Source organism: Malurus melanocephalus, unplaced genomic scaffold, assembly GCF_030028575.1.
Source record: "Malurus melanocephalus ecotype Western Australia unplaced genomic scaffold, MMel_1.1 scaffold_33, whole genome shotgun sequence".
In the NCBI taxonomy this organism is placed as follows: domain Eukaryota; kingdom Metazoa; phylum Chordata; class Aves; order Passeriformes; family Maluridae; genus Malurus; species Malurus melanocephalus.
In genome coordinates, this window is record NW_026623265.1 from 3,638,186 (window position 1) to 3,650,375 (window position 12,190).

General features: G+C 41.5%; 1 protein-coding gene across 2 annotated transcripts in view; it reads right to left on the bottom strand.

Annotated features, from left to right (window-relative positions):
- Window positions 1-12,190, bottom strand: part of STX11 (syntaxin 11) — a 15,898-nt gene extending 3,708 nt beyond the window's left edge. The window contains exons 1-2 of one of the 2 annotated variants that reach the window (XM_057364026.1): window positions 12,155-12,190; window positions 2,575-2,769 (exon numbers count right to left, since the gene is read on the bottom strand). The gene's annotated coding sequence lies outside the window, so the exon portion shown is untranslated. Of the gene's footprint in view, window positions 1-2,574; window positions 2,770-3,803; window positions 4,045-12,154 lie in introns of those variants that run through there. The other variant, XM_057364027.1, reaches the window with a different exon arrangement.

The following is a 12,190-nucleotide window of genomic DNA, read 5'->3' on the forward strand; positions in this document are numbered from 1 at the left end:
AAAAAAAAAAGACAAGCAACTTCAGTGTCTCCAGATGCTATCATTGACCACAGAGTATCAGGTATCAAAAAAACCCACAGCAACGGCAGCACTTTATAATTAAAGCCATCCATCCAACCCTTCTTTTTTTTGTATAATGCAAACACCTTACTGAAGCAATGAAGTGACACTYTATTTGTTACTGATCAGGATCCATTTTCTGTTTGCCTCAGACATGCTTAACTACAAATTTCATTTAAMAACCACAAAATGAGTAATCTGGGCAGACCAGTTTCATGGTAACAAAACATAAGTCTCCTTAAAGCAYATTGCTTATGTGAAATCTAGACCTATAGTCTTTGTAGAACATGAATTCTGAAAACTTCAGCAYGGACCCTGCATCAACAGTTTCAGCAAGCAGGAAGATGAAAATTTTTCATCACAAGTGCTGTACATCCCATGACCTCCTTTAAATCAGTAGGAAAGAGAATCAATTTAAGAAGCATCACCAAGCAGGATATCTCTAGATCCCTCTATTTGGAGGACTGATTTTTGGTTTTCTAGGAATTAAAGTATATTCACAGCATTAACAAACATGCTTTCCACTGTGAACAGCACATCCCTTCATAGGWTCATCAATTATTCCCAGGTTAAGAAAAGTCACCTGTGTACATACCCAGTATAATAGACCTAAATCTAATATGAACTAAAGCTGCAAATTTATAATCTGTGTCATGGGACTGTTAGATGTGTTAAAGATGTCGGGAAGGTGATCGGAAAGATTCCATCACTGTCAGCAGACACAGCTTCTTGGGCTCATAAGATTTCATTGGGGGTATATACTGGTCTAGATAGGTGTCCTGATTAGGATCACCCTTATACTGAAGAAAAAAAGGTGCATTTCAACTTAAACCAATTCTTTTACWAGCAATTAATATCCTGAGAGAAGAGCCTTCATTCAGGAATGCACATATGCAAGTTAATTGAATTTAAACCATAAACCACATAGATTCAACTCAATCACACAGAGAAAGTTTTAGGAAATTCAAATTTTYCCATGTCCTTCCTTAGCAATAATAATATCAAGACTTTCACCTCATGCTACAACATCAAGATGAAGAATCTCCATCTGAAAAGTAAAAAGTAAAACGTGTGGTACAGTTTGAAAGTCAGGTTTTCAGATTKACCTTGCTTTAAAACTGTATGGCCAAGTTGGCCTAGAGGCACTTAGGCAGTGAGAATATCTACCCTTCCTGTCTGGAAATAGTAGACCCCTTTCTAGACAGCATGGAAAAACGGGGGTGTTCAGTAGTTTATTCTGTTTATCATCTACATTTGGAAAGAGCAAACGATGTTTTTTATGGACTACACTGAACACATTCTGGGCTCCTCAGTACATAAAAGAAAAGGATCTACCAGAGAGGGTTCAGCAGAGGGGCACARAGATAATTAGGGGTGTGAAGAATCWCTATTATGAGGACRGATTGTGGGAGCTGGACCTGTTTAGTCTGGAGAAGACAAGGCTGAGAGGGATCTCATTAATGCATGGAAACATCTCAAAGGTGGGTGCCAAAGGGATGGTGCCAGACTCTTTCAGTGGTGCCCAGTGACAGAACAAGGAGCAATGGCCATAGACTAAAACACAAGAAGTTTCACCTCAACATGAGGAAGAACTTCTTYACTTTGAGAGTGGCAGAGCACTGGAAGAGGCTGCCCAGGGAGGTAATGGAATCTTTCTCTGGACACATTCAAAGCCTACCTGGACACATTCCTGTGTCACCTGCTCTAGGTGATCCTGCCTTGGYGGGGGCGTTGGACTGGTTGATGACCAAGGTYCCTTCCAACCCTAACTATTCTTTGGTTCTGTGAACTTTGTGCTTACCATTCCTTAAATTTAAGAAAAGTTAAATTTCATCAGCCTTACACAGAGAGCAGACTAACAACTGGCTCAACAATGATTTCATTTCATTTTCCATGACAAAGAAAATACAAAGAGAAAACCTGAGTAAGAGTTCCTGGGTAATAAACTCATAATTTTGTAAGAGTAGGACTACCCTTCCTTCCCTAGGAAGAAATGAGAAGCAAATGCTTATGCTGTAGTAAACTGTGTATACTAGTTCTGCAGCATCTCTAAAAATACTGCRCTTTAAAAAATTTTAATACAACAGTATTAAATGTTAAAAAGTCAAACATTAAAAGGAGAGTAAGGAGCTGTCAAGTGTGACCTTGGATYGCACCACAATGTTGCCTGCACACAGAAAGATCATGCAATTAAACACTGGCCTATGTACTATCACTTCCACCAAGTCTCTACCTACAGTCTGTACATGCTGAATAAAAGTTGTACAAAATAAAATTGAATATTCATCATTCAGTTCATGCTATCTCATTTACCRTGTTGCTACTGTTCATTTCCTCAAAGACTTCCTCTGCAAAATCTTTGGAAAGTTCCATGAACTCCTATCAGTCTTTTGGWAAAGGCAAATCTAACAGCCCCACAAGTCAGGTTTCAGCCCAGAGTCTTTAAGGACAACACTGTCACTCTGCATGAATTATGACGCTCACTTGAGACACTTCAAGCACAATTCTTCGTACCTGGAATGTTCAGAAGTCAGMTCCTTCTGACTTCAGTCACTGCTGCAAGCCTCGAGCACTTTGCTGAGTAAGATCGTGAAGGAACAAAGTGGACATCAATGAAGGAGCACATTGATCAAGGCACTTGTGAAGAACCCTCCAGTGACATGGACAGCATCACACACGATCTCCGTGATCCAGCAGATCCAGCAGAGTCTAGTTGTGAGAGGAACAGAGGGATCAAGTAACAGTTGCACTGATAATCTTCACCCTGAGTTCTCCCAGYTTCCCASTACTTAGTTCTAAAAGTCTACATTRTTTGTATCTACRTARCAAAACTTATGTTTCAAGGTTGTCAATAGTAGTATCTTTTAACTCTGCACTGAGGACCTATATATTTAGGCTCCACAGCTAAAGTGTTCACATTTTTGTCCTAACAAATGGATGCCATCTCTTTAGGCCTAACTTCAGAGTCCCGCAAAATCAGGGACTTTTTGGCGCCTCCTTTCATTCTCCCCAAGTGCTGTCTTTTACAGTCTTTTCTAAAGTGCATCACTTTGCCTGCTTCCTACCTCATTCTCAAGATGCTCTTCCTTGTCTACACACTGTACCCGGACAGGATAGGAGGACAGGAAGTGAGTAACTTTATGCCCATATTTCAGCACCCTATTAGGCCACAAACACCACAAATTATAGAGGACGCCTGTTTGGCTTTATGCTGAACATACTCAAGTACKCCACAGGTTAGCATTTGCAACCCTGGCTGAAGAGATTTGTGAGGTTCAAGAAAATATTTAGATTTCAGCTTTCTTGAGCATCTTTTGCTCAAGAAACACAATAAATTTATTTGGGGCATTTAGAAACTGTTGCTTTGAGAAACTCAGGATTTGGGAGAATTTCAGGATTTTTTACTTAAAGAAAAACAGTAAGCTCGAATGTATCACCACAGAGGTCTTCTCCAATTTCAAATTCTTATTTCAAACAAAGGAGAACTAGATCTTCCCAAGAGAGAACAATAACTTYCAAGCATTCCTTGGATGGTGTCCGGGACACAACTGACACTAAAGAGCTGAAACAAATAGGCAGGGAGAGCAAGRGGGAACAGCAATTTGAAACATATCAACTTAACAAATCAACATGTAGAAAAGCTGTTATCAGATGCTCTTTTTACTCAGCAAAGTTTGCATCTARGTATATGTTGATAGCATTGTTTGTAATTAGAACAGCAATATATATAACAGCAACATTACTGGTTGTTAGGGACAGCCTCAGATCTCAATAAGCATCAGTTTCTCCCTCCATACAGTGCCAGGTGCAGCAAGTTGGGACTGGGAAGCAACCTGACTGGGGAGCAGCTGTGCAGAACCTTGGTGTGCTGGTAGGCATGAACTGGAACATGTGCCAGGCTGGAGTAGCAAAAGTGAAGAAAGAAGGGAACCCTCCTGTCTGACACTTGAGAGACCACAGCCATGGATGTTGCTCATCAAAAACACACGGCGATAAGTCCAGATGGTCAGAGGTGCTGGAGCATTTGACATATGAAGAAAGACTGAGTGAGTTGGGAATGTTCAGCCTGAAAGAYAGGAAGCTGAAGGAAGATCTTGTTGACATCAGTAACTACTTAATGCAAGGTTAGTCCCTTCATGGAAATGCACAGCAATAGCACAAGAGGCAAAAGACCTTAGTGGAAACAAGGGAAGAGCCAGACAGATAGGAGACAGGTGAGAGAGGGGAATGAATTTAAAAAAAACCTGAACATTTAGAAAAGATGCCCAGAAAAGTTCAGGAATCTGCATTCTTGAAAATATTTAAAACTCTACTTGACATGGCCCTCAGCAACCTAAACTGCCAGAGTGTGTTTTGAGCAGATCTGGATTAGACAATGTCCGAAGGTCCGGTCTTACTTGGTACTCAGCCTTAGCCAAAAGTTTGGTAATTTGAACATGAACATTAAATAATATATTGGCTACTTGTGCAAGTTTATAAAAGATACATCTAACGCATTAAAATATCAAGACAGCAACTATGCTGGCATACCAACAACTGCAAGTGTATAAATGCCTTAATTCTCAGAGTATAGGTTTTACTAGATTAGGTGTCAGCTTTATTTTATTTTAAAATACTATGTGTATTCAAATTGGAACATGTACTTCCACGTTTGTATTTCTGGGCTAGGTAAATCTGTCCTTGTAAAAATGAAGTTCCTTCTGCAGTCCATTGCGATGCATACACCCAAACACATGCACAGGAAATACAGGCCAGGTGATGACTGCAGAGGTTACACTTTGAAGCCAGATACCCAGCAAATACAGTCAGCTGAGGGCATGTTCAGGACTCATCTCTTCATGTTACTATGCCACTAACAGGCATTAATCATCACACTGACTAGCTTTCCCATGATGTATGAGAAAGATCCATATTGCAACAGCTCCTGTTGCAGTAAGACTGCAGCCCCACACAACTGTGTATGACATGGGATTTCAGATAAGAAAGAAAATCCACTTTGAARATCTGTAGCTATGCATATGCATAAAACCTTTTTGTCAGACCCATATACATACAGAAGGGAAAGAAAGCATATTTCYATTGCTATGCTAATGTTCTGCAGCCTGTTATCTGTGCAGAAATAATTTAAGGATGAAAAGTTATTTCTATAGAAAYAAACAAGTTGCACACCTATGTTTATTTCACCTTTAACATTTGTATATSCAGGCTCGATCCCTAYATGGCCATTCACTTAAGAGCTGGGCTCAGTGATCCTTGTGGGTYCCCYCCAATTCAGAATATTCTGTGAATCTGTGATCACTGAGTGTGGGGACAYATGGTGAAATAATGAAGCAATTTCAGCACAGCATCCATTTTCATGGCCAGCAGCTGGGAAGGAAGGCAGTGTACATTTTTTCTTCTTTCAGCATTGATAAATGGCAGCTGTTACTTCATAYCAGCTTATGGGGTACCAAAAGTGTAGTAAGTAATCTTTGTAGCCTCAAGTAGGGCCTCACAAGATGAAGCTTCTACTTCAGTTTTTTGAGGAACAAGATATTTCAAAACAAKCCWGTTTAAAATAATTTCTGTCAGTAGTTCTTCTTTTCCTTGGAAGGTAAAAGTCCTAATATGAACCCACGTGGCTTATCCTGGCTCTGAATGGCATGTGATTTTGATTGCATGACACACAACAGATATCACCCAAAAAACAAGTGGTGAACAATTAAGAAAGAAACCTGCTCCTAGGCAAAATTACTGCATAGCTAAGTGTGTGTCAGCACATTTCAGTGACTTCCCATATGGCTTGGAGAGGATGTAGTACTGAKGGAAATCTACTCAGATGGGCTTGTTGAATTGAACACACTCCATTCCAAGGCAAATAATGTGCTGCTGTTGCACTAAAATGCAAGTCATGCATAAGTAAAAAAGTGTTAAATGTAGCTGAGGTCTTTTGTTTAAAAGTTGGAATCTCGGATTTAATAATAATTTTCTAGTAACCATMTGTTCTGGAAATAATTGTTTTGGACCAGATTTAATGTTTTTGCCCAGTATCTGTTGTCTCATAATAGATTTTACAATATTAACTTGGAAAACATTCTTTTAATTTTTTTTACAATAGGCTTTCCTCTTTCCATAAGAGTAATTGGCTTATAGCACAGTGCTAGTCATCTTTTCAGTCCAAACTCCCTGTCATCCTGACCATGCCCATCACAGGTGGCACAGCAGGCTTGAATTTTTCAAATCACTCTTATTTTTTTCTCTCTTCCTCTATAAGAGCCTGCAGAAACACCAAAAATCATAGTATAACGATCAGGACAGTTTGCCTTTTCAAGCTGTTTTAATATCACATCTAACTACCTATATACACATCTACACATCTATATACACCTCCAATATTAAYTATGACAGATCAGCATTTCAACATCTTTTTGTGGCCTCACTGAAAGGGAGTCATCCTCTCTGGAATGTCTCAGATTTCACAATGTTTAAAAATAGACATAATGTATTCAGGACTTCACTGAACACCAGTTATAAAGCTACAGAAATCCATCAAGAAGTTGCAAGRGTATCTGAAGACTACACTACCCAGCTCACATGCTCATCAAAGCCTGTGCACAGCAGAACACCACCTTTATACCTTCCATCACCCTAGTGACAAATACTTGCAGTTGCAAATGTCTCAGGGTATTATTTTTTCCCAAAAGCTTGCATGAAGTGTCAACTTCTCTGTGCCATGACAACTTGTTTATTACAAGCTGATATATTCAAAAAAGTAGGGATGACTCCATTCTTTGCAGGCTACTTCTGCAGTTGGCAGAGTCTCCAAGTCTCCAGTGGTTCCTTTCCTACCATAGAGGCTGGGAAAAACAGCAGGGAAAATTAAAATTCAGATTGCTGCCTCTAACTCAAATAAATGAGATGATAGTTGCTAGAACACRGATAGCTTTGGAGGTTCTTCTTTGACTTATCTCAGTTCCTTTATCAGTACTCAATCTCCTCACCGGAAAGGAATTCTCAATTTTTGTATGACAGCAATAATTATAAATTCAAGGATCGAGGGTGCATTTCATACTTCTCAGATGTATGGAATAAGGTTAACCATTCTGGTCTTTTCTGTAAACTGGTTATCAGGTTTCCCAGACATTAGTACCAAAACTATGAGATGTTGCTGGTGTTCACTAAATGCACAATAATATGCCATTTTCCACATATTTGAGATAAGATGAATAAAAAATCTGAAGTTTTAATTTGTTATTAYTCAGTAGCCATGAGAGTAAAAATTCCTGCATTGGAGAGGACAGCTTATTTTACATAGGTTGACTGCTATTATTTACTAGGTTGTCTAAATTTGGAGAGCTATGGATCACCACTGACAAATTTTCAGTACTGGATAGTTAAATGCATTCTCGGTATCTCTTCTTGACATTTTTCTCACAAGTCACATAAATGAGCAATAGTAACTAGCTTTGGTGTTGGGTGGGTGGATGGGGACCAATTGTAACAGGGCTATAGACAAAAAAGGCTTCTCTATCTTCACTGCATGGCTCATTAGCAAGAGCAGTTTCTTCATTTACATTGTTTGAACCCCCTCCCAAAACTGGGAATTCTCTCCAGCAGTCCTCATGCTTCTGTATCTAAATGGAAGTTAAGAACAGGAAAGATAATGCACAGCCCAAATTTGGCTACTTTGTTTTCCTAGGGACACCAGAAACAGAATATGTAGTTAGCAACTGCAGATATAGAAAACTTGCTGAATCCTTGGAATCCTTGAGATCTGTGAGCTGACTTGCATCAGTTTTAATGTGCACAGCTTGTTAAAAACCCACCAACATTACAAGAGCAGGTGAACTTTCAAGGGATTGTATTATTCCCAAGGGGTACAAAACCAATTCCACCGTGGCTGCCCATTCAGTGCTTTCCAGTACCTGCCGTGCACTGCACTGTAGGCTGACCACTGCAGGGTGCCCTTCTGGAAACACCAAGRCCTTCAAGTAAAATTGGCCTGGATGAGAGAAGAGGAGAATGAACTGTACTTCCAAGGGCTTGGCAAATGGTTAAGAAAGAACCATACCACTGACATAAACAGTGAGACAGCCATTCACACATTTCTTGGCAATTACTTCAGCTCGGCATCATTACAAGTCACCSTGCAAGGCAATTAGCCAACACACTCACAGGCAGAGCTGGCACTACGGCACCATGAGTGCAGACATTATCTAATTAATCACCTCGGCTTCCCTGAAACACATTGGCTCAGCGAAATAGCTGTGTACATACCACATTTATGTAACTACTATTGTTACCACACAGTGGTATTTATCAGTGATTAAGACATTATGTTGGCATGCAGATAGAAATATGAGGTCGCATGTGATCATCAGTCACAAGCAACATGTTCTACTTACAGTTTTGAAGTAGCACAACTGCATTATTTTTTAAAAAAACACATATATTTAAGGCTTGTGATAAAGTGTTAAAAATCTGAGACCAAGTACTCTTGGTTTCAAAAAAAACGCTTTAAGGTTAAATACAGGGTGTTTCCTTGGTATTTGCTCATGTGGGCCGGTACGCATGAGGCACAGTTTGGTATCCTACTGCAAAATCTATACAACTGTTCCTRCATCACAAGAGTTCCAGCCAGGAAATAACCCCTACAGCCACCTGTGCATACCCACAGCTTCAGCCCCAAGATGTGTCAGGCTTTATGGCAATTATGATACTTAGCAGCCCATGTGTGTTTACAGGCCCATTCAAAGCACCGGTGAAGTTAAGACAACATGTAGACGTAATTAGGGACACACCTGACTAGGCATATCCAAAGCTCAAGAAAGCTTTTTTTCTTGCTTTTTAAGCGAGTTTGTCACTATCACAAACACTGCACAGAGAAAAGGCGCAGCAGGAAAAGCTGGAGCATGCAGTAATTCCTTGACTTTTGTGAACATGAGCTTCTTGAGAATAATCCTGGCAATTAATGGGTTGTCACAGCAGATAAAGCAAAAATGACACACATGATAAGCCATGTGAAGTCAAGATGTGTGACATCATTCTCTCTCTGATAAAATTACACAAATATGGCCTAGATGTAGGTGCCAAACACTGTGTGATAGCTCTTGTGTAGTTATTATGTAGTGTCTTGGTATCTCATCTAGCCTATCAAAGCAGAGGTGGAACCAAATTGCCTTGCTCCCTTCATGTGGAGCGCCTGCCAGTACCCAAGAGGGGGTTCCCAGGAGCCAGCCCTAGGCCACTCGCTGGGAATGATGTTCCTGATCAGACCTGGTTCATGCCCATATCTTGGGGAGCAGCCCAAAATGCAAGCATATCCAAAAAATGGCTTCTCTGCAAAAAGTGAAGCTTTTTACCCACATTTGGTATTGAGATGAGTTTATTGGATCAAATTAACATTGCCTCAGTAATTTCTGCACCACACTCTGTCATCCTCAAACTATAGGGAGGACCAGTGTCAAAGAAAATTGATGGGCCAGATAAAAGATAATAGAAAGTGTATCTGGTCCAGCACCTTCATACTTGTCACAGCAGTTGTCTTCTCACCATCAGAACTGGTTTTGAACCTAATGTCACCATTAGGATGGGTTTCTGTCACACTCAGAGGTTATCCTTATTTTCCATTAGTAACTTGGAGAGTGGAACCAAACATGAGCTTGTACAGTCTCCACGTGACACTGAACTGGAAGGGAGTAGAAGCAAGCATTTGGTAGGGGCAGTGAAGGAGAAAGGATGAGAATTTAAGGTAATCTTGAGAATGACCAAAGAGAGGAATGACCAAAAAGAAAATGAAATTTAATAGCAACAAGCCTGGCCTATTTAGACAAAATTATTCATACAGATAGAAAGTAAGAAACACCTAGTTTGGCAGCAGAAAAGCATTGGTGGGGTTATATATTGCAAGCAACAAAACAAGTTCATAATATAATACCATTGTGAAAGAAACAACAAAACCCCATGTCTTATATGAGAGACAGCTTGGGAAGGACTGGTTTTACTCTGCTTGGCACAGATAAGGCCTCAGTTGCAATGGTACATGCTGCACCAGTTACCACATTAGGAAAGTCAATGGGAGCGCATTTTGCACTGTCCCTAAGCAGTTTAGAAAATACAATCCTGGAGAAAGAGGTGCTGAAAGAATTATGTTGATTTCATTCAGAAGACCAAGGAGAGAGATACAGCACTACAACACATAAAAGGGAAATGGTCAGTTTGATCCCTGTCTTGACACCAGAAACACACTGAAGTAATGGATTTGTTTCACACATGAGACCTAGGTTGAATTGCCTGTGACTTGCTGAAAATCGGACCATTTCTCTGTGGAAGCACAATTTCCTTGACAAAGAGAGAAGAYAGAGAAACCCCTCTCAGACTTGGTTTAGGCACACAGCTACAGTGCACCAAAAGGATTAAGCAATGTCTTACAGTCCCCCAGTGGCCCCGCATTTCCATGATTTGTTCACTGCCCTCACCTCTAGTGTCACAGTGTGTCCAGCAAGCACACATGTTCATGCAGTGCTGCCTGTGCTGGGGACAAATTCAGGTGATTCTGTTCACTCAGCATATTCTCTTCCTTCTCCATTATTTACGCACCACTTCTGCCTCTGAAGCAGGTCTTGGTTACTGTCACAGTATGGTGGAAGATGACAGACATGGAGCCTAGGCCCACAGCCCCCAAATCCTCCAGGACTGATAGAATATGCTGTTGCATTCCACAGCATATTTATCTGAGTGTCCAGAAGGTACTACATTTTACTCATTTTAATGTTTCAAGAGATCTTCTGCAACATGCTTACTTACTTCACGGAGATGCTTTCAACAACAAAGTTAAACTTGCAGTTTTAGCCTCAGCCAAAACACCAGATACCRTATGACTGAACATGCAATTCTGGTGTCAGTGCAGTGGTCATACAAGGCAGTCAGAGTAAAAAGGTCATCAGAGGAATTGGGCAGCTAAACCATCCTTTCCTAAGGATGACCTTTATTCTGCTYATCTGTTAGACCTCCAGTCTGCTCTGAATAAAAAAAAAAGTTATGGTCATCTTGTAGTTTCACCACTATTTAAACAGTATCAGCACTGGTAAGTAAGCATCATCCTTCAAATTGTACTGTCATCCTAAAAAGTCGTATATTGCCATTTTGACCCCTGACAGCTTRAAAGACAGCTCCTAAAATACCATCTAAAGAACAGGAACAAGAAATGCAAGCGTCCGTTTTCAGCCAGTGTTGTTATTCTAGTCATTTCCTTTCTCAGTATTACAGAGTGACATGTAGTTATCTCAGACACACGAGTGCCAGTACCTCTTGGTAGGAAAGGAAATGACTATCAATTTAATAGGAAGCAATCAAAGAAYGCTAACTTTCGCACCCACTTCCAGATCTGGCCATGATGACACTCAAGAAAGAAGGAAAAGCTATTATATTTTGCATATAAACCAAATTTTCTGTAAAATCTGCTCTGGAGCTATTCATAACCATGTATGAGCACTAYGAATAGAATGTTAATACTCGTTAAGCCAGACAAACAAGGCAGTGGAAATGCAGACATCCGTTGTGACTGGATGAGAATACACGTATTTGAAAGTGCCTCTGTTTTTCTCTCATCCTCTGAAAACCCAGCCATTCCTTTTACCCTCCATGAGAAGCAGAGCTAGCGCAAGGCACCTTCGGACCCAAAAGCCCAGTCCCCATTCCCTACCATCTCTCCTGCCTCCGGGCTTCACACTTCCCCTCTCGACTCAAACGGGGCAGTTTCGTYTACTCTTACGCTAAACCGAGGTGCCGAGCGCTCCGCCCGCCCCGCGGCCGCTCCGTCTCGCCGGCTGGGCTGGCTGCCGAGCACCGGGCACGAACCGGAGCGCTCCCGACAGCAGGGGAAGGGGCGGCCAGCCCGGGCTCCGGCACTGCCCAGCACGGCCCTCCCTCCGGCAGCAGCTCCGGGCGCGGCGGCGTGCGGGAACGCCAGATGATGCTCAGCGGAGCTCAGGAATACGGCTGTGCTGCCGTCCCGGGAGCCGACACCGGCTGTGCCCGGGGTAAAGAAGACAAACCTTGCTCGGCACCCGAAGAAAGCTCTGCCTCGTCCTTTCCCGTCCCGGCAGGTACTCACCCCCGGGCAGGACAGGGCAGTCCGGCCGGTCCCGCC